The sequence below is a fragment of the Macrobrachium nipponense genome, chromosome 31, assembly GCF_015104395.2.
Source record: "Macrobrachium nipponense isolate FS-2020 chromosome 31, ASM1510439v2, whole genome shotgun sequence".
Lineage (NCBI taxonomy): Eukaryota > Metazoa > Arthropoda > Malacostraca > Decapoda > Palaemonidae > Macrobrachium > Macrobrachium nipponense.
In genome coordinates, this window is record NC_061093.1 from 6,303,546 (window position 1) to 6,322,164 (window position 18,619).

General features: G+C 34.7%; 1 protein-coding gene and 1 long non-coding RNA gene across 2 annotated transcripts in view; one reads left to right on the plus strand and one right to left on the minus strand.

The window, feature by feature from the left end:
* Positions 1-18,619, minus strand: part of LOC135206610 (RWD domain-containing protein 3-like) — a gene marked incomplete at its 5' end in the record, with an annotated part of 162,581 nt that overhangs the window by 30,175 nt on the left and 113,787 nt on the right.
* LOC135206611 (uncharacterized) lies at positions 512-16,513 on the plus strand. Its single transcript, XR_010312800.1, has 4 exons — positions 512-672; positions 1,335-1,505; positions 6,223-7,126; positions 15,918-16,513. It is a non-coding gene; the product is annotated as an uncharacterized LOC135206611 (long non-coding RNA).

Below are 18,619 nucleotides of genomic sequence, written 5' to 3' on the forward strand. Positions count from 1 at the left end.
TTGAGCAAGTGGTGAAACTAACTTCTATCTGGTAGATGAAAGATTATTTGTGAACAGAGAAGAATCAGGACAAGTTAGTTTACATATATAATTGATGAGTTTGTGAGAAGAAACTTGTTTTAACAGCGTTCTACTATCAGTAATTTTCCTAATGTCATGGTACTGTAAACTTTTGTTGTGCGGAAAGATGATAATTACCAGGTCACAATACTGTTTTATCAAGAAAAAATCGAGTGGCAGTATTGTTAGAAGTATGTTACATAAATGTTACCATCACAAAATTACATGGGCAACTGATTTTTTTTTTTTTAGTGAAACTGATGGTCAATCTTTTCAATTAACGATCCAAAAATTTCATGGTGTGCAAAACATTAGTTCATAAAATTTATCTCCCAACCTCACAGAAATGTCTTAGCATAACAATTTTCACAATGACATAAATTTGTGTAAGTAGCTTAGAATTTAAAGTTTATGTATAATTTTTGTTTTTTGTTTTCAGTCCTTCAAACATAGTTGATATCAAACCTACAAATATGGAAGAGCTGACAGAGGTAATCACTGCAGCAGAATTCCATCCCCATGACTGCAATGTGTTTGTTTATTCTAGCAGCAAAGGAACCATTCGGCTGTGCGACATGCGACAGGCCGCTCTCTGTGATAGTCACTCTAAGAGTAAGTTTGCTGAAGTCATGTGAGTTAGGAAAATAATTTTTTTTGCATTTCGTAGGGGAAATCCATGTGGAGAAACAGCTTAGGATAAAAATATATATATATATACATATAAAAAATTGTTAAATCACAAGCTTCAAGAACCAGTGTAAAGGGATTAGATATTAATTGTAATTGATAAACTGATCAACAAATTACAAATTTTAGAAAATTTAAACAGAAGAGTAATAGTATCGTGGAAAAATGTGTTGGCATCTTCAACTTCAACAAAACTTGTATACAGAAAGAAGTATTTCAAAATTGTAGAATAAAAGCGACATTTGACCAGTCACAAAGCCAGCTATATTAAAGTTAATATAAAAGATTCATAAGCTCAAAGAAAATAAGTTACATGTTTTTGCCAACACTAGAAGCAACAAGAACCTAGATGAAAATTTTCATTCAATAAAAGATGAAACTGAATCACACCACAACAAAATTTTTAAATGACTGGAGGTGGGTTTTGAGGATAAAAAAAAAATCTTATAGCAGATAGGTGTTAGAATAAAAAGATTTGTAATTGAAGAATTTTGTCCTGTCAATTTGTGACTTCTTTCTTGCCATCCCATTTTGCCATCATGTTTGATATTCTTCCAGTTTCCGTTTATATGGACATTTTCTTCCAGTGTTTGAGGAGCCCGCAGGATCCGACGAGCCGTAGTTTCTTCAGTGAAATACTATCCTCTATTAGTGATGTTTAAGTTTTCTAACAGTGGTCGCTATATGATTTCACGAGATTACTTGTCTGTTAAAGTTTGGGATCTTCACATGGAAACTAAACCATTGAAACTTATCCGGTAAGTAGGCTTTTACTCCATTAATTGAAATTCATTTGATGTTCATTCATACTTTTTTTATAGTAGTGACGCTCCCAAAAAGGCATGCCATTCAGAAAGCACATGACATGAAACTTCAAATATCTGTGTTATGTGTTGAAAGCATTTAATAGTCCAAAGGTTTTGAAAATCTTCTCTTGGCTCCCAAAATTCTTTTGTCCTAGTAATGATGTTTTCACATCCACAGAATTTTACTTTTCCAAAGTATATTTTTTTCTATCATACAAACTATTAAGTATAATACATATGTCCCATTTCTCTGATGCCATACTCTGTCAAAAAGTTGAGATCCAGAAGTTCCATCTTTTGTTGTTTACAGCATATTGACACCATCTCCAATTCCTTTTAACTTCTCTGTGAAATGAAAAAGAAGGAAACTTGAGGGGCTGAGAGAGGTAATCCCTGTAGATTAATTAGTTTGTATGCCAAAACTTATAAAATGTAGCTTGTTTTAACCCTTATATTGAGTAACAACAGGTTTTGAGTGGTGGACAGATTACCTCTTGGTGAGGATCATTATTTCACCATCAGTTTAGAGAAATTGGGCAGAAAGAGGTTCCATTACTTCAGTAGCCCATGAATTTATTAGTGGCAACTTTTAGATGGCTCATCACTGATTTTAAGCATTTCATGATTCAGTTTTGGACTTTACTTCAAAGGGGCAATGTGCTTCTCACTCCCCACATGACGTCTTTTATATACAGGCAGTCCTCGGTTATTGGTGGACGGTTAATGGCAATCCGATTAGTGCCTTAAAATCAACGATTTATGGTGCCGTAACACAGTTTCTGGTTACCACGCCATTAACCGGATTATCGGCACCATAACTCACATGAGTTTTCAGTTAATGGCGGTTTTCGCTTATTCAACACCTCACAAGAATGGGACTCACACTGCTAACCTGCGACTGCTTGTATTTGCTCATAAGTATACCCAGGGGTTGCTGTCGGTTTTAGTTCTTATCTTTCATGATTGTATGTCAGTGATAATTGTAATTATGCAAAGAAAAGTATAAGGAATTAAAAAAAATGTATGAACCAAAAAAGTCATTGAGGTCTTCGATCAGTAAATTTACGTAAATACAGTAGGGCCTCAATAATCGTGGGGGGGATAGGGCCCAGAACCCCCTGTGTTAAGTAAATATCCTGTGTTATCCTGGTACCCCCTCAACAATTTCTTAAACTTTCCTACTTTAATAGTTAACCCACCCAAGACCACTATTCCAATGTTTATAACTGCTACTTTAGTTCAAACACCAAATATGTCTTCAAACTATCACCTTAAACTAAATTCAAGACAGTTTCAAAGTTATTTTACATTAGTCTTAAAAATATATTTAGTACACGTACTACTGTACATATGTACCCTACTAGCCTATGGATTACAGCTAGAAGCCTACATACGCATGTCCTATTACGTATCGTGGGCCTCTTTCTTTTATAAGGAAAGAGAGAGAGAGAGGTAAGAGAAATATCAACATTGTGTAAATCATATGAGTAATCACCAACGATCTATGTTGATAAAGATGGTGATGATTTGCGTGCAATCGGATTAAAAATTAAAGATAATGCTACCAGCATCATTCGCAAAACATCTCTTCCCTTCTTCACAACACTTGTTAAGATTTTACACGTTAATAACCTTCATCTGATGTTTAGGCTTCTTTCCCATAAGAGTAAAAGAATCAGGGCTTTTGGATGCCACATAACTCATTTATATGGGTACAATTTGAAGAACGCGACGAACACGACTTCAATAACAACATAAAATGTGGGTAGGCCAGTGTTGCCAAATGGGAAAGGCAATTGCTTGCTAGATTTTGCTCCTTAAAGTGCTTAAAAATTCACGTTATACACAATTTCAACCGATTGCTCTCTTTTCGATTCAAACATTTTTCTAACACAATTTTGTTCTTTTTTCTTAACATGATATATCAAACATAGTAGAATATAAGAAATATTCAACTTGACATCACAAAGATATGATGGCAAAAATATGTATGCTAGATGTATTTGAAAACAAATGCAAGTTTTCCTGCCAGATGCTAGATTGGAGATTTTCTTGCTAATTACTCAAGAAAATGAAAAGCTAGCTAACAACTTGAACTCAACAACTCAATAAACACTTGATAGTGATGTCAGCTCTCTCTCTCTCTCTCTCTCTCTCTCTCTCTCTCTCTCTCTCTCTCTCTCTCTCTCTCTCTCTCTCTCTCTCTCTCTCTCTCTCTATATACATGATAAGGTTGTAACATTGACAGATATCCATTAGCAAAAAGTTGAATAATAGTTTTGTATTGAGAATAATGATCATTTTAATAACACTGTTGTTTTACTGTGTCTAATCATATTGCATGTATTATTACCATATAGTATTATGATATGAACATAGCAATCTAACATTTGCATTCTGGTTTTGTTTACATTCTTAAAATAATCAACTGATTTTGTTTTACAATATCATCACTGTTTTTAGTTGCTTAATTCAGAGATATGCCTGTAATATATAAGGTGAGAATGGTTTTATTACGATTATTGTCAGTTTAATATCATAATGTGAATCTGTTCATGTATGTTGGGGGGTGGTTATCGCACTGCAAACTAGGCTTAGCCGACCAATGAATGTCATATATACCTTGAATAGGCTATTATTATGAAGATATGCCAAAAATATATAAGGTGAGAATGGTTTTGTTACCCACCCTTATTGTCAGTTAATATCATAATGTGAGCCATTTCATGTATGTTGGTGATTATCGGACCGCGGCGAGGCTTAGCCTACCGATAAACATCACATACGCAACACGTTTGTCCCCGATGCTGCGATTCATACCAGTGAATAGCACGAGAAGAGGTCCAAGAAAAAAACCTGTGAATGACTGATTCCGGATTGCTGATCCACGACTAAGCGATTTCCCACCGTACTATTCTATAACATATATTCTGTTATTTTATTGTGAGAGTTACAATTATAATTTTACAAAATAAAATTATTGTTTGGAAAAAAACGTATAACTTTATGAAAAATTATGAGGGTCTTGTACAACAGGCCCCACAAGGGGTTGTAAATAGTTATTTAGTAGAAGGTAGGGAGATTTTTTATTTTTACACCATTTATGTATCCAGGCAAACCCCCCCCCACCCCCCCCCTCTTTTTTTTTTTTTTTTTTTTTTTTTTTTTTTTTTGTCTCCATACACCATTTATGTATCCAGGCCGCCGCCACCCCCCCCCCCCCCCCCCCACCCCCCCCCCCCCCCCAGGTTCCCGCAGTCTGGGATGTTGCAAATGTTTTTAGCACAGCTTTGGGGGGGTTAATTAATTTATATATGAAGTTGTTAGTAATTTTTGCTTTAATTACTACTAAGTTTTAAGCAAAATTTGAGGGGCTGAAAGGAGGCTAACCCTTGTATGATTAATTAGTTTGTATGTCAAAACTTGTTAAAAAATATGCCTGCTTTACGTTATATAAAACCATTAGTCATTGTTATAAAAATATAGCCTGTTTTACTTTATATAAAGGCATGTCATTATTTTTGCCTGAATTGTCAGTGAATGAATGATTAAAGAGCTGCCCCAAGGTATGGCCTGTAGGATACTGGACTAGAGTAGGCTTGATGATCAGCTAGAGGCCCCATGTAAGTAAAGTGCATCTTGCTAAAGTTGTGAAAACTAGCTTTTTATTTTGCAAAAAAGCTAGCTTAGGAGAAAATATCAGTATCCTTAGACATGTAGCCCACCACCGTGTTTAAGGCAAGCAAGATAGCCAATTGTCATCAAGACTGCCAATTCCAATTAGGATAAATGCACCTATCCCAACTATAGACTAGACTGAGATTTTCCCCAATGAGAGACATCTGCGTGCATGCCCATAATAAAAACTACATACGAGCCATCAAAATGGATGACAATGCCTGGTTGAATTTAAGGGAGTCGGCCCACTGGTAGGATGATTTTATGTTGTGAATAATATGTCAAACGGAATATTCACAGAATATATGTATGAATTGTAGTAGTTTATTTTGAACATTTCACTAGTGTCCATTGGTAAATTTTTGTTTTTTAATGACACAATTGTCAAAATATACTATATGTTTACTTATTCTGTGTTGATTTTCAATTACAAAACAACCAATAAAAACTGGCTGAATAACCACTGGTTCCATGCAACGTAAAAACACCATACAAACAATATATCTCCACCTCAATCTGTTGCATTCTAATATGTATATTCAGAATGAGGGATTGTGAGGAATGTTATATGAGGGTCTGTATGCTCAGTTGGGGCTTCATATTTCCTTGTGCACTGGTTATGCAATTGTGGGATTTCTATCATGGAAGTGGTTCATGTTATGATTGGTGGGTTTGTATGAAGAGTTTTTTGTTATGAAAAATATTTTGGTATATCATCTTTATTGCAGTGTATGATGTGGTAGTTTGTATTTGTGTACTTTTTCTTTATAATTCAGTTCCTCACTGGACGAGTGGGTTCCACGCTTGGCTGTCAGTCTGGTAGAGTTCACTTCCTGCAACCGCCCAGAGAGGAATTAGAGGAATTTATTTCTGTGGATTAGAAATTCATTTCTCGATATATGTGGTTTGGATTCCACAATAAGCTGTAGGTCCCATTGCTTAAGAAACCAGTGGTCTTGTAAAACTAAGATAGACTTACTTCTTTTCACAGGTGCATGAATATCTTCGCTCCAAACTATGTTCGCTATATGAGAATGATTGCATTTTCGATAAGTTTGAATGTTGTTGGAGTGGAAATGATTCTGCCATCATGACTGGCTCATACAATAACTTCTTTAGGATGTTTGATAGAACCACTAAGAGAGATGTTACACTGGAAGCATCAAGAGATACAGCCAAACCTAGAACATTATTAAAACAAGAAAGGTATGTAATTTTTTTTTTTTTTAAATCATTTTGTAACCATAGTAAAATGCATGCAGTTTTGTCATCCCTAAATAAATTGCCAAAAATTTACTTAGATTGTCCATATATCAGTACTGAACTTGATTTATAAATAAGTGTGAATTATGAATAATTTAAGTAAAATAAGACAATGAAGTGATTGGTATTGTAGTTCGATATAGCATTTTTAGAAGAATTGGTAAAGTAAAGATAGTGCAATTTTTTATAGCATGTATTTATGCGTTTCTTTTATGAATTTATAAGTTTAAAAAGTGAAATTATGTAGATTGATCTTGACTTTTATGATATACATGAGAACTGGACAGACACTTTTATTTAATTTGACACTTACCCAGTAGTTGTTTACGAAATAGAATGCCACACACAGAACCAGAATGCCTTTGAAAAATTAATTTAAAGATTTTATTAAATCAATAGTCAGCCATTGTATTACAAATGTTTGTTGTGTAAGTTTTAAGTATTACTTATTAAAGGTTTGTACTGCGGGAAAACGGAAGAAGGATGAGATCAGTGTTGATTGCCTCGATTTCAATAAGAAGATATTACACACGGCATGGCATCCACATGAAAATATCATAGCAGTTGCAGCCACCAACAATCTTTACATATTCCAAGACAAATTTAGCGATCCTTCAATGACTAGAGCTTAGGTAAGTACATAATATATTTTGAGTAAAATCATAGGTATTAGTCCCTTGAGCATCCATGTACAATTCCCTCCAGGAATTTCAACACAGCTACCTTCACCCATGGGTTTTTTTTATTGTAGAATGTTGCATGGTAACACTGCAGGTCGTAGTTTACCTGTTCCAACATGAATGTGTTGTCATATTGCAACAACGTTGTGATTGGCTGGAGAAATTATAAGCCATGTTTCTCTTGCGTTTTCTTTATGTAAATCACTGTATATAGTAGACCCACGATAATGGGCTTCATTTACAAAGAAATGTGCTAAAAAAATATAAAAAGATTGGAGTTATTTTACACTATTTCAAAATTAACAGGCAAAGTAAAAATGTTATTCCATCTTCAGCCATACATTGTCAACTTCCACCCAAACGCGGGTTAGGATGAAGTTTGCCACAGTCATTAACTGTGAATTACTTTTGTCTTAATTCACAGCGGCTTTAACTCACAGAACAACAAACATGTCTGTTACTATGATTCAGTTTTAGTGTATTCATAGCAAGCCTGCAGGAGGTTTGTTATAGAGTGAATTCAACATATGTATACCATTTTACAGCCTCAAGGGACTTACAAGATTACTATAGTCGAGTCTCGTGTCATATGAAGAGCTCAAATGAAACTGGCTCCTGAACAACCTGTTAAAATCACCCTACAATTAGATAGATACACCGATATGTGTTGTCATGACTTGAGCTTAGTGGTGGCATATTATAAATTTGAGAGGTCTGAGTTATATTTGATGTAATGGCTTATCCACTGAAACCCTCTATCTTTACACCAGGGGGCCATAAGGACTCATGAAGTTAAGATTAGGAGTAATACATCTCGTACTATTGAGTATGTAGTGTTTAACTTGGACAATTCGTGGTAAAATTGACTGAAACAGGTTCTGTACTCATTCAGCCAAATTCAAAACCCATAGAACTTCACAAAGGGGGCTGCCTGTAATTCTACTAAAACTAAATTGATTTTTCATTGGTAATCAAAGACTATACCATAAATACAAAACCAATTTGTTTTACAAGTTTAGTTTCAAAAATAAACAATATTACAAGTCTAAGGGATAATGAAAATGAAGTGCACTTTATGACAATAAACTAGAGAGAACAAGAAAACTGTAGAAAAATGTTATTTTTCTTCCAGTTGAGACTTTGGTTAATGATGAGTCTGTAACCATTTTATTAAAATTCTTTCAGGAGGTAGGTAAAACTAAACCTCCTTACTTCCTGAACAAAAAATATCAGCGTGGAGTTAGAGAAAGCTCTACAGACAGGTATTGGCAGTATGTGATCCTCCATTTGTTATTTTTGTAATCATAACTATGCCAAGCCATTTATATGATCTTTCCACAACATTAAACTGATAATTACAAAAACTAAACATATCATATACTCTACAGGATAATTGCAAAGACTTTTGTAAGAAAATACTTTTCTAGTTTCATTATTTCTGTATTCCTCGGTCATGGAAAAAAGTCAAAAGCTGCAGGAATACCGAGAAGGGAAACATGAGGATTAGCAAAGAGCAGAATGAGCAAGATATGAGTGAGGGGGACAAGATGCATGACAAACTTATTTAATTGATGAATACAAGATAAAAGGAGACGTAACAGCTCCTTGCAAAGGTTAGAGACATTTACGGAAAGTGGCCGTTGCAGTCTCCGCCAACTATGATTGATAGAACGGTCAGAGAAGTCACTGTAAATCAGGTTATGCAAAGAGACAGGTAGGGGCCTTTAATACACGTTCAACCGGTTTATAGTTGCCAACATTCAAATAACTGAATTTCACAATGGCAGTCAGCAGAAAACAAAAAATATTTGTTCAGAGGAGGTATAGTTGTAATATTTATTTAATTCGCTTAATGTTACGGTTCAGGGGTAGGACATGGTATGAGATTAGTGGAATTTAGGCTATGAGGCCTGGTGTCGGGACAGTATACAGAATTATTGAGCTATCTACCCGAAAGTGAATTTCCCTCATGAAAATTGATTTCTCTAACTCCTTGGCTCTGGTCTACTAAGCACAATGCTGGAATGAAAAAGCAAACAAAGCCACCAAGTGGCTAGTATGATATATTGGCCTTCTGTTGATTACATTAAAAAAAAAAATCTTAAACCGGTGATTCCTTCAGGTTGCCTAAGAATGATATTGATAGGAAACATTCTATGTAAAGTATTGGAAAACTAATTCATTTGTTATTGTAAGCTTTTGTCTTGGGCTAGTTATTAATATGTTATCTTTCTTTTTCCATCAAAGACCTATCGAAGTTACTTCTCTTTTGTTTTTTACTGGCACTATCTGAGGTTACTTTCCTCTTCGTTTTTTACTGCACTAGCACCATCTTTAGAGTTACTGACCCTTGTTGCACAACAAAATGGGCCAGAGACATTTATTTCTGGCATTTCTATAAAATTTTGCCGGAAGTTAAGCAGTGTTTGTCATTAAACTTGTTGGAGAGACAGATTACAACTTCTTTGTTGGGATGATAATTCTCCACAAGTTTTTTTTTTTTTTTCAATCTGCAAACATGTTTTAATCCCTGAAGTAGGCACATTATGTATGCCCATTTGTTTTTCTGAAATTGTTTTCAAACCAGCTTCTGCTGGTGTTAAATTCACTAACAGCAATGCTTGCTGTAGGCATTTTCTCACTGAGATCAGCATGCAACTTCCTCCAACACTTTGCTACGAGTTCTTTCTTAATTCTGTAGTGTTTCTTGACCTTTCCTACGGAAGGACTTGGAACTTTTTTTGGCCCCATAATGGCTTATTTAGCAGTTGCACTTTTTATTGCAGTTGCACTCTAATAAAAAAAAAAAAACACAAAAAGCTCGCTCAAAAACAAACAAAACATAAAGTAGAATGGGTCACGAACGAAGATGGGATGCTTTGTTTGGCGCGTCGGCGGGCCCCAAAATGGAGTTTCCAAGGGATGAAAACCGGGACATACGATAACCGAGACAGACAAAATTTAGTAGAAAAGTGTCTACGTAAAGAGGCATACAAAAACTGAGGTTTGACTGTACATGAATTGTAGATACACAGGGCTTAAGGAACCTATCCCGTAGCCACTGTGCTTTCAAGGAAGCCACAATCCCCTCTGACCATTTACAGTTTGCTCCAGGAAATACAATAAACAGCGTATGGCTATTGGTAAGCCATACTGTGACTATTTTGGTAGTACTGCAGTGGGCGTTTACATTTTATCTGGGGCTATTTTGTTTTGTTATGAAGAACTTGATTGGCTGGAGGTATCTCAATGACAGTTTGTTCAATTTTGTGTAGTAAATATTTTAAACAAGCAACATTGTAATAAGAATTAGGGGTGGTAACAATATCCATAGAAATCTTATGTATCACACATCACCACTGTTACTTTCTCTTTGGGTGAACGTGCAGTATATACTAACACAATTCGGATGGTTTTTGGTATTTCAGTAATAGTCTATAAGTCGTAACATTTTAATGCTTTAAACTCAAGAGTACTATTACTACTTAATGGAGCTACATTACTAATCCAGTGGAGTGCTATGTTGTCCCTTTCTGAATATATAGGAGCTAAACTTTATATACAAATGTAATTTTTAAGAGTACTCTTCAGATGAAGTCCATCTGACAATTTACAAGTAACAATGTGCAGGCACGAAGTAGTGCAACAGAGACCGTCTGTCGGTAGAGGTTCCTCTAACTCTACTCTGAATTTTGGTTTTGTTTTGGAAGTAAGGAGGGTTTGTTTTACTTACCTCCTGAAAGAACTTTAATTAAAAGGTTACAGACTAGTGAATAACCAAGTCCAAACCAGAAAATAACATTTTCTGCAATGTTTTCTTGTTTACTCTAGTCTTGTCAGACAGTGTGCTGTGTTTTTCATTATCCCTTAGACTTGTAATTACACATCAAAATAAGACAGCCTCCTTTGTAAAGTTCTGTGGGTTTTGAATTTGGTGAATGACTACAGAACCTGTTTCAGTCAAATTTTGCCATGAAGCATCTTTGAGTAGTGCAAGATTTATTACTCCTAATCTCTTGTTTGGAGATACAGAGAACCCCCCATCATTTGCATTTGCCGACTCTCATATTTGCAGATTTCTATATGGACCATATCTAAACTGATATTCGCAGTATTTTCTTGGTTTTTTTTATCGTGCATTCAAGTTGCCAGATAAACCTCAATTGCAAAGTCTTAAACTTCTTGTCCCCGTAAAGATAGAATGTTTCGGGTAGCATAATTATCGTATGTGGGAAATGGATAGAAAAGCCCAACATAATGCTTATTAACCAACATAATGCTTATTAAACAAAGGAAACTTATTACTCATTCTTTATCCAATGGTTCCCACCAAAAAATAATTGACTGTTATTAGGCAACTCAAGGAGTCACTGACTTGGATTTTTCATTCGCAAAAACACCATGTTATCCTTCTCAACCACGTGCCCCTTAACTTACGTACAATGTCGCACTCTTATTGATATATGGGGCGGATACAAAATTCAGGATATAGCACATCACTTGTTTTTTCTTTTGCTTCATTTTTTCTCCATAAATTATTAGTGTCTAATCTAATGCCAATATATCTTCCATCTACACTCCTCAGATTTAGGCAGGATAGTTTACAAGCTTAACATAGTCCTGCTGACAAACTGAAATTATCATACTAAAACAATTTAATATTATTTCAAACAAAAATACACCCCAAACCATCATTCCAAACATCTAAGGAATCAATCTTGGATTAATACCATTTTACAAATGTTACTCTTGAGTATATACGCCCTCTAAAATGCTTATAACAGTGATTTACTCATTTTAAGATAATGTAAACGGCAAAATACCCATAAAGTGTTTAATACCAATTAAATAAATCTGTCTTACAGAACATTTGACAGTAATCAATTTCTCTACTGTATACACAAGCCATTTTCCCTCCTAGAATTAAAGTCATAAAACATGTAAAAATTACCACTAATTCGCTTTTTTTGTGTGTGTATAGCAACACTGTTTATTCACTAATTACTGTATTTTTACATTTTGTGTTCATGACTAAATACAGATTTTTATGATAAAAGTGATTTACAGGGTACTGATAATGAGTGGCAATGTTCTATTAAGCTCATTCCAAGTTAGGCCCGGAGTAGCATAATAGGTTTATGCGCTCTCTTCTCTCTCTCTCTCTCTCTCTCTCTCTCTCTCTCTCTCTCTCTCTCTCTCTCTCTCTCTCTCTCTCTCTCTCTCTCAATGTAAGATTATTGGGAATTTATATTACTATAAAATGTTTGGATGATAGAGCATACTGTACTTAAAATGTAGTTTTGTATCTATTAGGCTTATTCCAGGTTGGTCCAGGACTGACCACAATAGGTGTGCAATTCTCCCTCTGGAACAAGCTTAATAGATGCATAACTACATTATAAAGTAGGCTGTAAATAATTTTATCATGAAAATCAGTATGAAGCCACAAACACAAGATGAAAAATACAGTAATTAATGAATAAATTATTGCCCAATGAAAAAAGTGAATTGTTAATTTTTTTTAGAGATACATGGGACCCCTTGTTTGCGGGGGATGCGTTCCAGACCCCACCGCGAAAAGCTAGAATCCGTGAATACTTAGAACCCCTATAAAAAACGGTAAGAACTGCCTATTTTGTTAGTTCAAAGTTAATAAAAAACCCACTTAAAATAAAAGCTTATACCTGGTTGTTTAATTAGTTTAATCACAAAAAGTGCATTTAATAATGAAATAAAATTTATATGAAAGTATTGTAATTTATGGATATTTCTCGTAGCATAATACACGAATTTCCCCGTGAATAGATAAGTCCAAAGGGAAATCCATGAATATGCAAGTTCATGAATCTCAAAAATGCGAATACCGAGGGGGCGGGGACCCCCACTGCACTGAACTGATAAAACATCTTGACAGGAAACTGCAGATTGGGGCCTGTCTCCTTCTCCACTTTGCATTTAAGTGTCTAATCATAGCATGTGTATGTCTATATGCAGCTTGATTGAAATAATGCTAGTCCTCTGATCTGGATGATCTGATGATGACCTCTTAATGAAGACCAAATTATGTTTTCCCAACCAATTTTAACACTATTGGCTTTCCAAGCGCACCACCTGAGGAATGACCAAGGACAGCTAAGTGTGTGTCTAGTATTAGTCATTTTCTTGTTTCTGATCAATTTTTTATCCTTAAAGTTACATCATCAATTCTTAAAGTATATTTTACTATAATGAAATATTTTTTATGAAAAAAAGTAAATTATTTAAAAAAAAAATTTTATCTGAACTGTACCTGTCTTGGCTTGACGTGTTTACTAGTTTGCAAGAACATCATTTTGTAGGGGCCCAGTGGTCACTGGGATGATTTTTTTGCGGGAGCCAGCGCTTGGTGCCCTTCTAATTTTTTGTTTTCAAACTACTGGATGATATTGTACCAGATTTTCTATCGTCATGCAACCCCAGAACATTGTACTGATTTCTGATGAAATTCACCTTCATTCCTTATCACTTTTGGATGAATATATGTGTGTGTGTGTGTTTTTGTCCAACCACCCAAGACGAGTTAGGCATCTTGTGATGTATAGGCTTGACTTTAAAAGATGAATGGGCTTTGCTTAAATAAAGAAATAAAAAGAATTTAACAAGAACAGGTAGGCATGCGGGTATAGTCTCTTTTTTCCTCGTACAACATTTTGGTTTGATTCACATCTCCATTATGGAAATAAATGCATCTTATGATTAATGGCATTATGTGAAAATTGTGTTTGTTTGTTTTGTTTTTAGTTTTTTGGTAATAACACTTGGTGTATTATCACTTTCCTTTCCCTCAAATATTAAGGAAAAAATCGGCTCACAACCTAAACATAACCCAATAATGAGCGAGCTTACCTGGCCAAGCAAAGGTATAATAACATATTCTTCACCCTAATCAGTGCAGCCTGTCATTATTCCACACTCAATGGGGAGCCTTCTGCACAGTGCTGGTTATATGTGGTCTCTAAAGTAAGCATAGAATGCGATTTGTGGAGTTTTTGGAAGTGTGAAAGAGTAGTATTGACCTTGCATATTTCATACCAGTACTATTTAAAAGAAAATATAGACAGGGATATTTTTATATAAGTTATTGATACTACAGCCTAGGTGTTTTATGTGGTGCTACTGTCAGTTTGAAAATGAACCAGTAATAAGGGCGTGTAATGATATTTATATATATATATATATCTATCTATCTATCTATCTATCTATCTATATACAAAAGCAAATACGAAGATTTTTTTGGCTCTACATACGAAAATAGTTCCAGTTACGAAAGGTTGTTGTTGTAAAGTCCCAGACCACTGAGAACAATTTTAAAACTCGCGCCCGCCAACTGAGTAAACTCGCCACCATCCTCCGCTCCCATTGGTTCCTGATGCTAGTCACCCCATAGATCTGCTCTCTTATGGTCAGCATCTACCCCTTGTGCTCTGTGTGTTCTATTGGTAAAAAAGATGCTATAAATTGAAAAACTTATTCACGCAATACATTTAATAAAAAAAACATTAGGTAAAGATTGAATAAGAATAGAAATGAATGGTTATTATACTGTTTGGTAGTTTCAGTAGTTGAAGAGAGATAATGAAAATTTATGGCTTACTGTGTACTAGGAAAAGTGATTGCTTGGCGATCGTTCGGTACTCGTAAGTTTTTTTTTTTTTTTTTATAGTTAATGGTTACTTAATAATTATTTGAAATGAGTACGTGCAATACATTTTTAATAAAAAAAAAATTGTGAATTAGATATCATAAAATATAAAATAAATCAAACTGCTATCATCGAAGCCAACAATACATATTTCTAGAATTCTTCTTCTGTTTTAATATTATGTTACGTATAGTGTTTCATTATAGCTGTCAGTAACTCTGTATCTCCATTAGGTAAAGATAGAATAAAGAATAGAAATTAATGGTATTATACTGTTTGGTAGTTTCATTAGTTGAAGAGAGATACTAATGAAATTATGGCTTACTGTGTCCTAGGAAAAGTGATTGCTTGGCGATTGTTCGGTATTCGTAAGAGCTGAATGTAAAGGTTTTTTTTTTTTATAGTTAATGATTAATTAATATTTATTTGAAATGAGTACATACTGATTATTTATACATTTTATTGGCATATTCTAAGCTTTTAGCTTCTTAGGTTTAGATGTCAGAATCATAGACTAGGCTACAGTTAGCAACTGCTAACATAGGCTAGGCTTATTGCTAATGGACATATGCTAAAGTCCTTATATATGCAGTAAAAATGGGGTTGAACATTACATCCAGTTGAATATTACTCAAGTACGTATAGTATTTGCCTTTTGGAGTCATATTTCTTCCGTGGATCGGCGTCGTATGCCTAGAGCATGTGTTGTAGGCCTGGAAATATAATATACTGGGGTGTTTTTGTAGGGCTTGGAACGGATTAGGCATTTTACATGTAAAATGCGGTTCAAGATACGAAAAACTCATGATATGAAGGCCGCCCTCGGAACTGATTATTTTGATCTCAAGGACCCCATACCCCATATATATGTGTGTGTGTAGACTGCAAATGTTATAGTGACAAAGTGGAAATCTTGTCAAGAACAGTAACTACTTTTTAAAATTGAAGGAACAGTTTACCATATAGTTATTGGATGGATGGGGTACGTGATAATCCGAACTTTGTGCATGTTCATTTATGTGTATACTATTTTGCCATACTAAAGATCACTTATTTTTTCAGGCCTTCTTCCTCAGTTGGTGGATGTACGGACAGTGTTACTGGTGGTGTAGGAGGAATGGTCCAATTATGTGATCACTGCACTTCCATCAAGGCTGTCCAGTAAGATGCATCTACTGCTTGAAGCCAAACAACTCCCAGTAGCCACTTCATCTTGGAAAACCCAAATCAACAAGTGGCATGTGTGTCTTTCGGGTTGTGTCTCCAAGTCGCCAGTGGTCTGAAGTGCCATGAGTGAGTGGCAAACAAAACAAAACTACAAAAAAAAAAAAAAAAAAAAAAAAAAAAAAAAATAAAAAAAAAAAAAAAAAAAAAAAAAAAAAAATCAGCTAGGGCTTATTGCCCACCAGCCAGTGCTGCCATCCCATAGGACTTTCCAGCAGCTGATTTTATTTTTTTTTTTATTTATTTTCCCAAGGCTGTTTAAAAATCTAAATAATATGGCATGAAATCATGACTTAAGGAATTTGCCATATTGAATAGTGGCTTAAAGTTTATAAGAAAATTTATTTCTCAAAACTGCTGTACTTTTTATTTTAAAGTAAAAAAAATTTATTTCAAATAGGCTGAATCATTATAAAAAAATCTGTGATTAAAAATATTGTTTTATTTTTGTGCTTCCAATCCTGCATGTTATTTTTTTAAAATGCTAAAGGTTCATTAAAAGTACTGTGGTGCTTGTATTATTTTTTATTGATAAGTGGAAATATATAATTTAAATACACTCTAGATAAGTTATATTGTGTCAGGTAATTTTTTAAGTCATGCAGATCTAAACTCACTACTTCGAAGCTGGAAAAAGCAAGTTTTTCCTGACAACCGTGATAAAGTGTGGAGAGCAATCTCTCCTTGCATGGATGCCCCGACGAGTCAACATCAACACATTGATGTTTGTTGCGCGAATGTATGTCTGCAAAAGTAATGTACACATGTAAATTAAAAAGGAATATGAAAATTAAAAAGCTTTGGGTATTATTTAAAATAATTTCAACTAAAACTAACCTAATATAACAAATATTGAATGATCTCTGATGGGCATGTCTAGTACTTTATACATTCATTCTTGATTGATATAGCTTGTCAACTGCAAACTATCAATGTGTTTGGGGGTGAAGATTCACAATATAATATTGGCAGCATTTTGAAATTGGATGATGATGATGATGCCGATAACTTGAAGCACAAGGCCAAAATTTCCCTAATGTGTAAACAATTATTTGATGGTATTAGAACAGTGTTAGTAAGGGGAGGGTGGGGGCTGTAGTACTTAAAAGTTATGGGCTAAGAGGATGACAGCCAAGAAGCTTAGCTGTGACTTGCAAATTGTAGTCTGCCTTTTTAATTTTCTTATCCACCAAAAGTTTAAAGACTAAAGTGATTCATATGATGGAATATTCTGCTCTTGAAATTTAATGGAGGTAGGTGGCATAAACCTTGACACCCAATCTTACGGATTAATGACCTTTTGAGGTACTGAAGCTAGGGTGCATATTCAGACTGATCAGCCAGAGCTAGGGCAGCTGCATTTCAATAGAGATATATTGCTGCAAATCTTGTGAAATGTAGGGAACCCACCTTGAATGAATTGGAATTACTTTCACCTTGGGCATTTCACCAATTGTCTGGATGTGTCCAATAGACTAGAAAATCTTTTGAGCTAACAAAAGTTAAAATAATAGAAAGTGATAACCAAATATCACAGTGAAAAACATACAACAACAAAATGTTTGCTAGTCTTGACAGATATGTGCAACACTGAAACTTTTGATGTAATATTCTAGTTAGGAAACATAAGTGTTAAAAGCAAAAAATAAGGTTGAAGTATGAGATCACCTATTAAACATTAAGAAACTAAGAGTAATAAACCTATGTACCTAAACCCTACAATGGTAAAATTGGAATAAATAAGGATTGTGAAAAAAAAAAATCTTATTACTGAACTTGCTTACTGTGATTCAATTGATCACACAGTCAAGTGGAACTTGGGGTTAGTCACAAAGCAAGATGTAAGGAGTGTGCACATCATAATATACTTATGTAATATATAACATTAAGTGTGCTAAATGTACTTCTAGAGAACTGTCTACGAGAGTAGCTACATGAGCTAAAATATAATGATCCAGTAAAAATCAGTCTTCAAAATATCGATAGTATGTACAAGATAAAAAAAAATAGATTAACCGATACAATACAAACACATCATCAGACCCAAATCCTCCATAAGGGGATAATGCTGTTGCACCACATGTGTTACACTGTAACCATTAGAAAAGGATATTTGGCTGCACCAACTTTTGAGACTTAATTTTACTCCATTCCCACCATCTTTTCACACCAGTACTGAATGCTGAAAGTACCTTTGTTCTCTTGCCTTGACATCTTGAATGTTATGAAGCAAACCATACCAAGAGACTAGTGTGAAAGTTGAAGAAATTAACCTAGACAAGAATGAAAAAAATTCTTTGTACACTTGAAATTACTTGGATGGAAAGGTTATCATTACATTGTACTCTAAAGGTTCAAAATCTTTGTCAAGGTGGGATTTGAAGCTATTTTGACAATTTGAAGCTATATCTTAGAATTGGTCACTAAAGCCTGGGTCACACATTGGCGATTTCAACCATGAATGTTGTAATGGCTGGGTTTGGTGATCAATCACCTATAGTCGTAGGCCTTGACACCCCCCCCAGCCCCCCCAGAAAAAA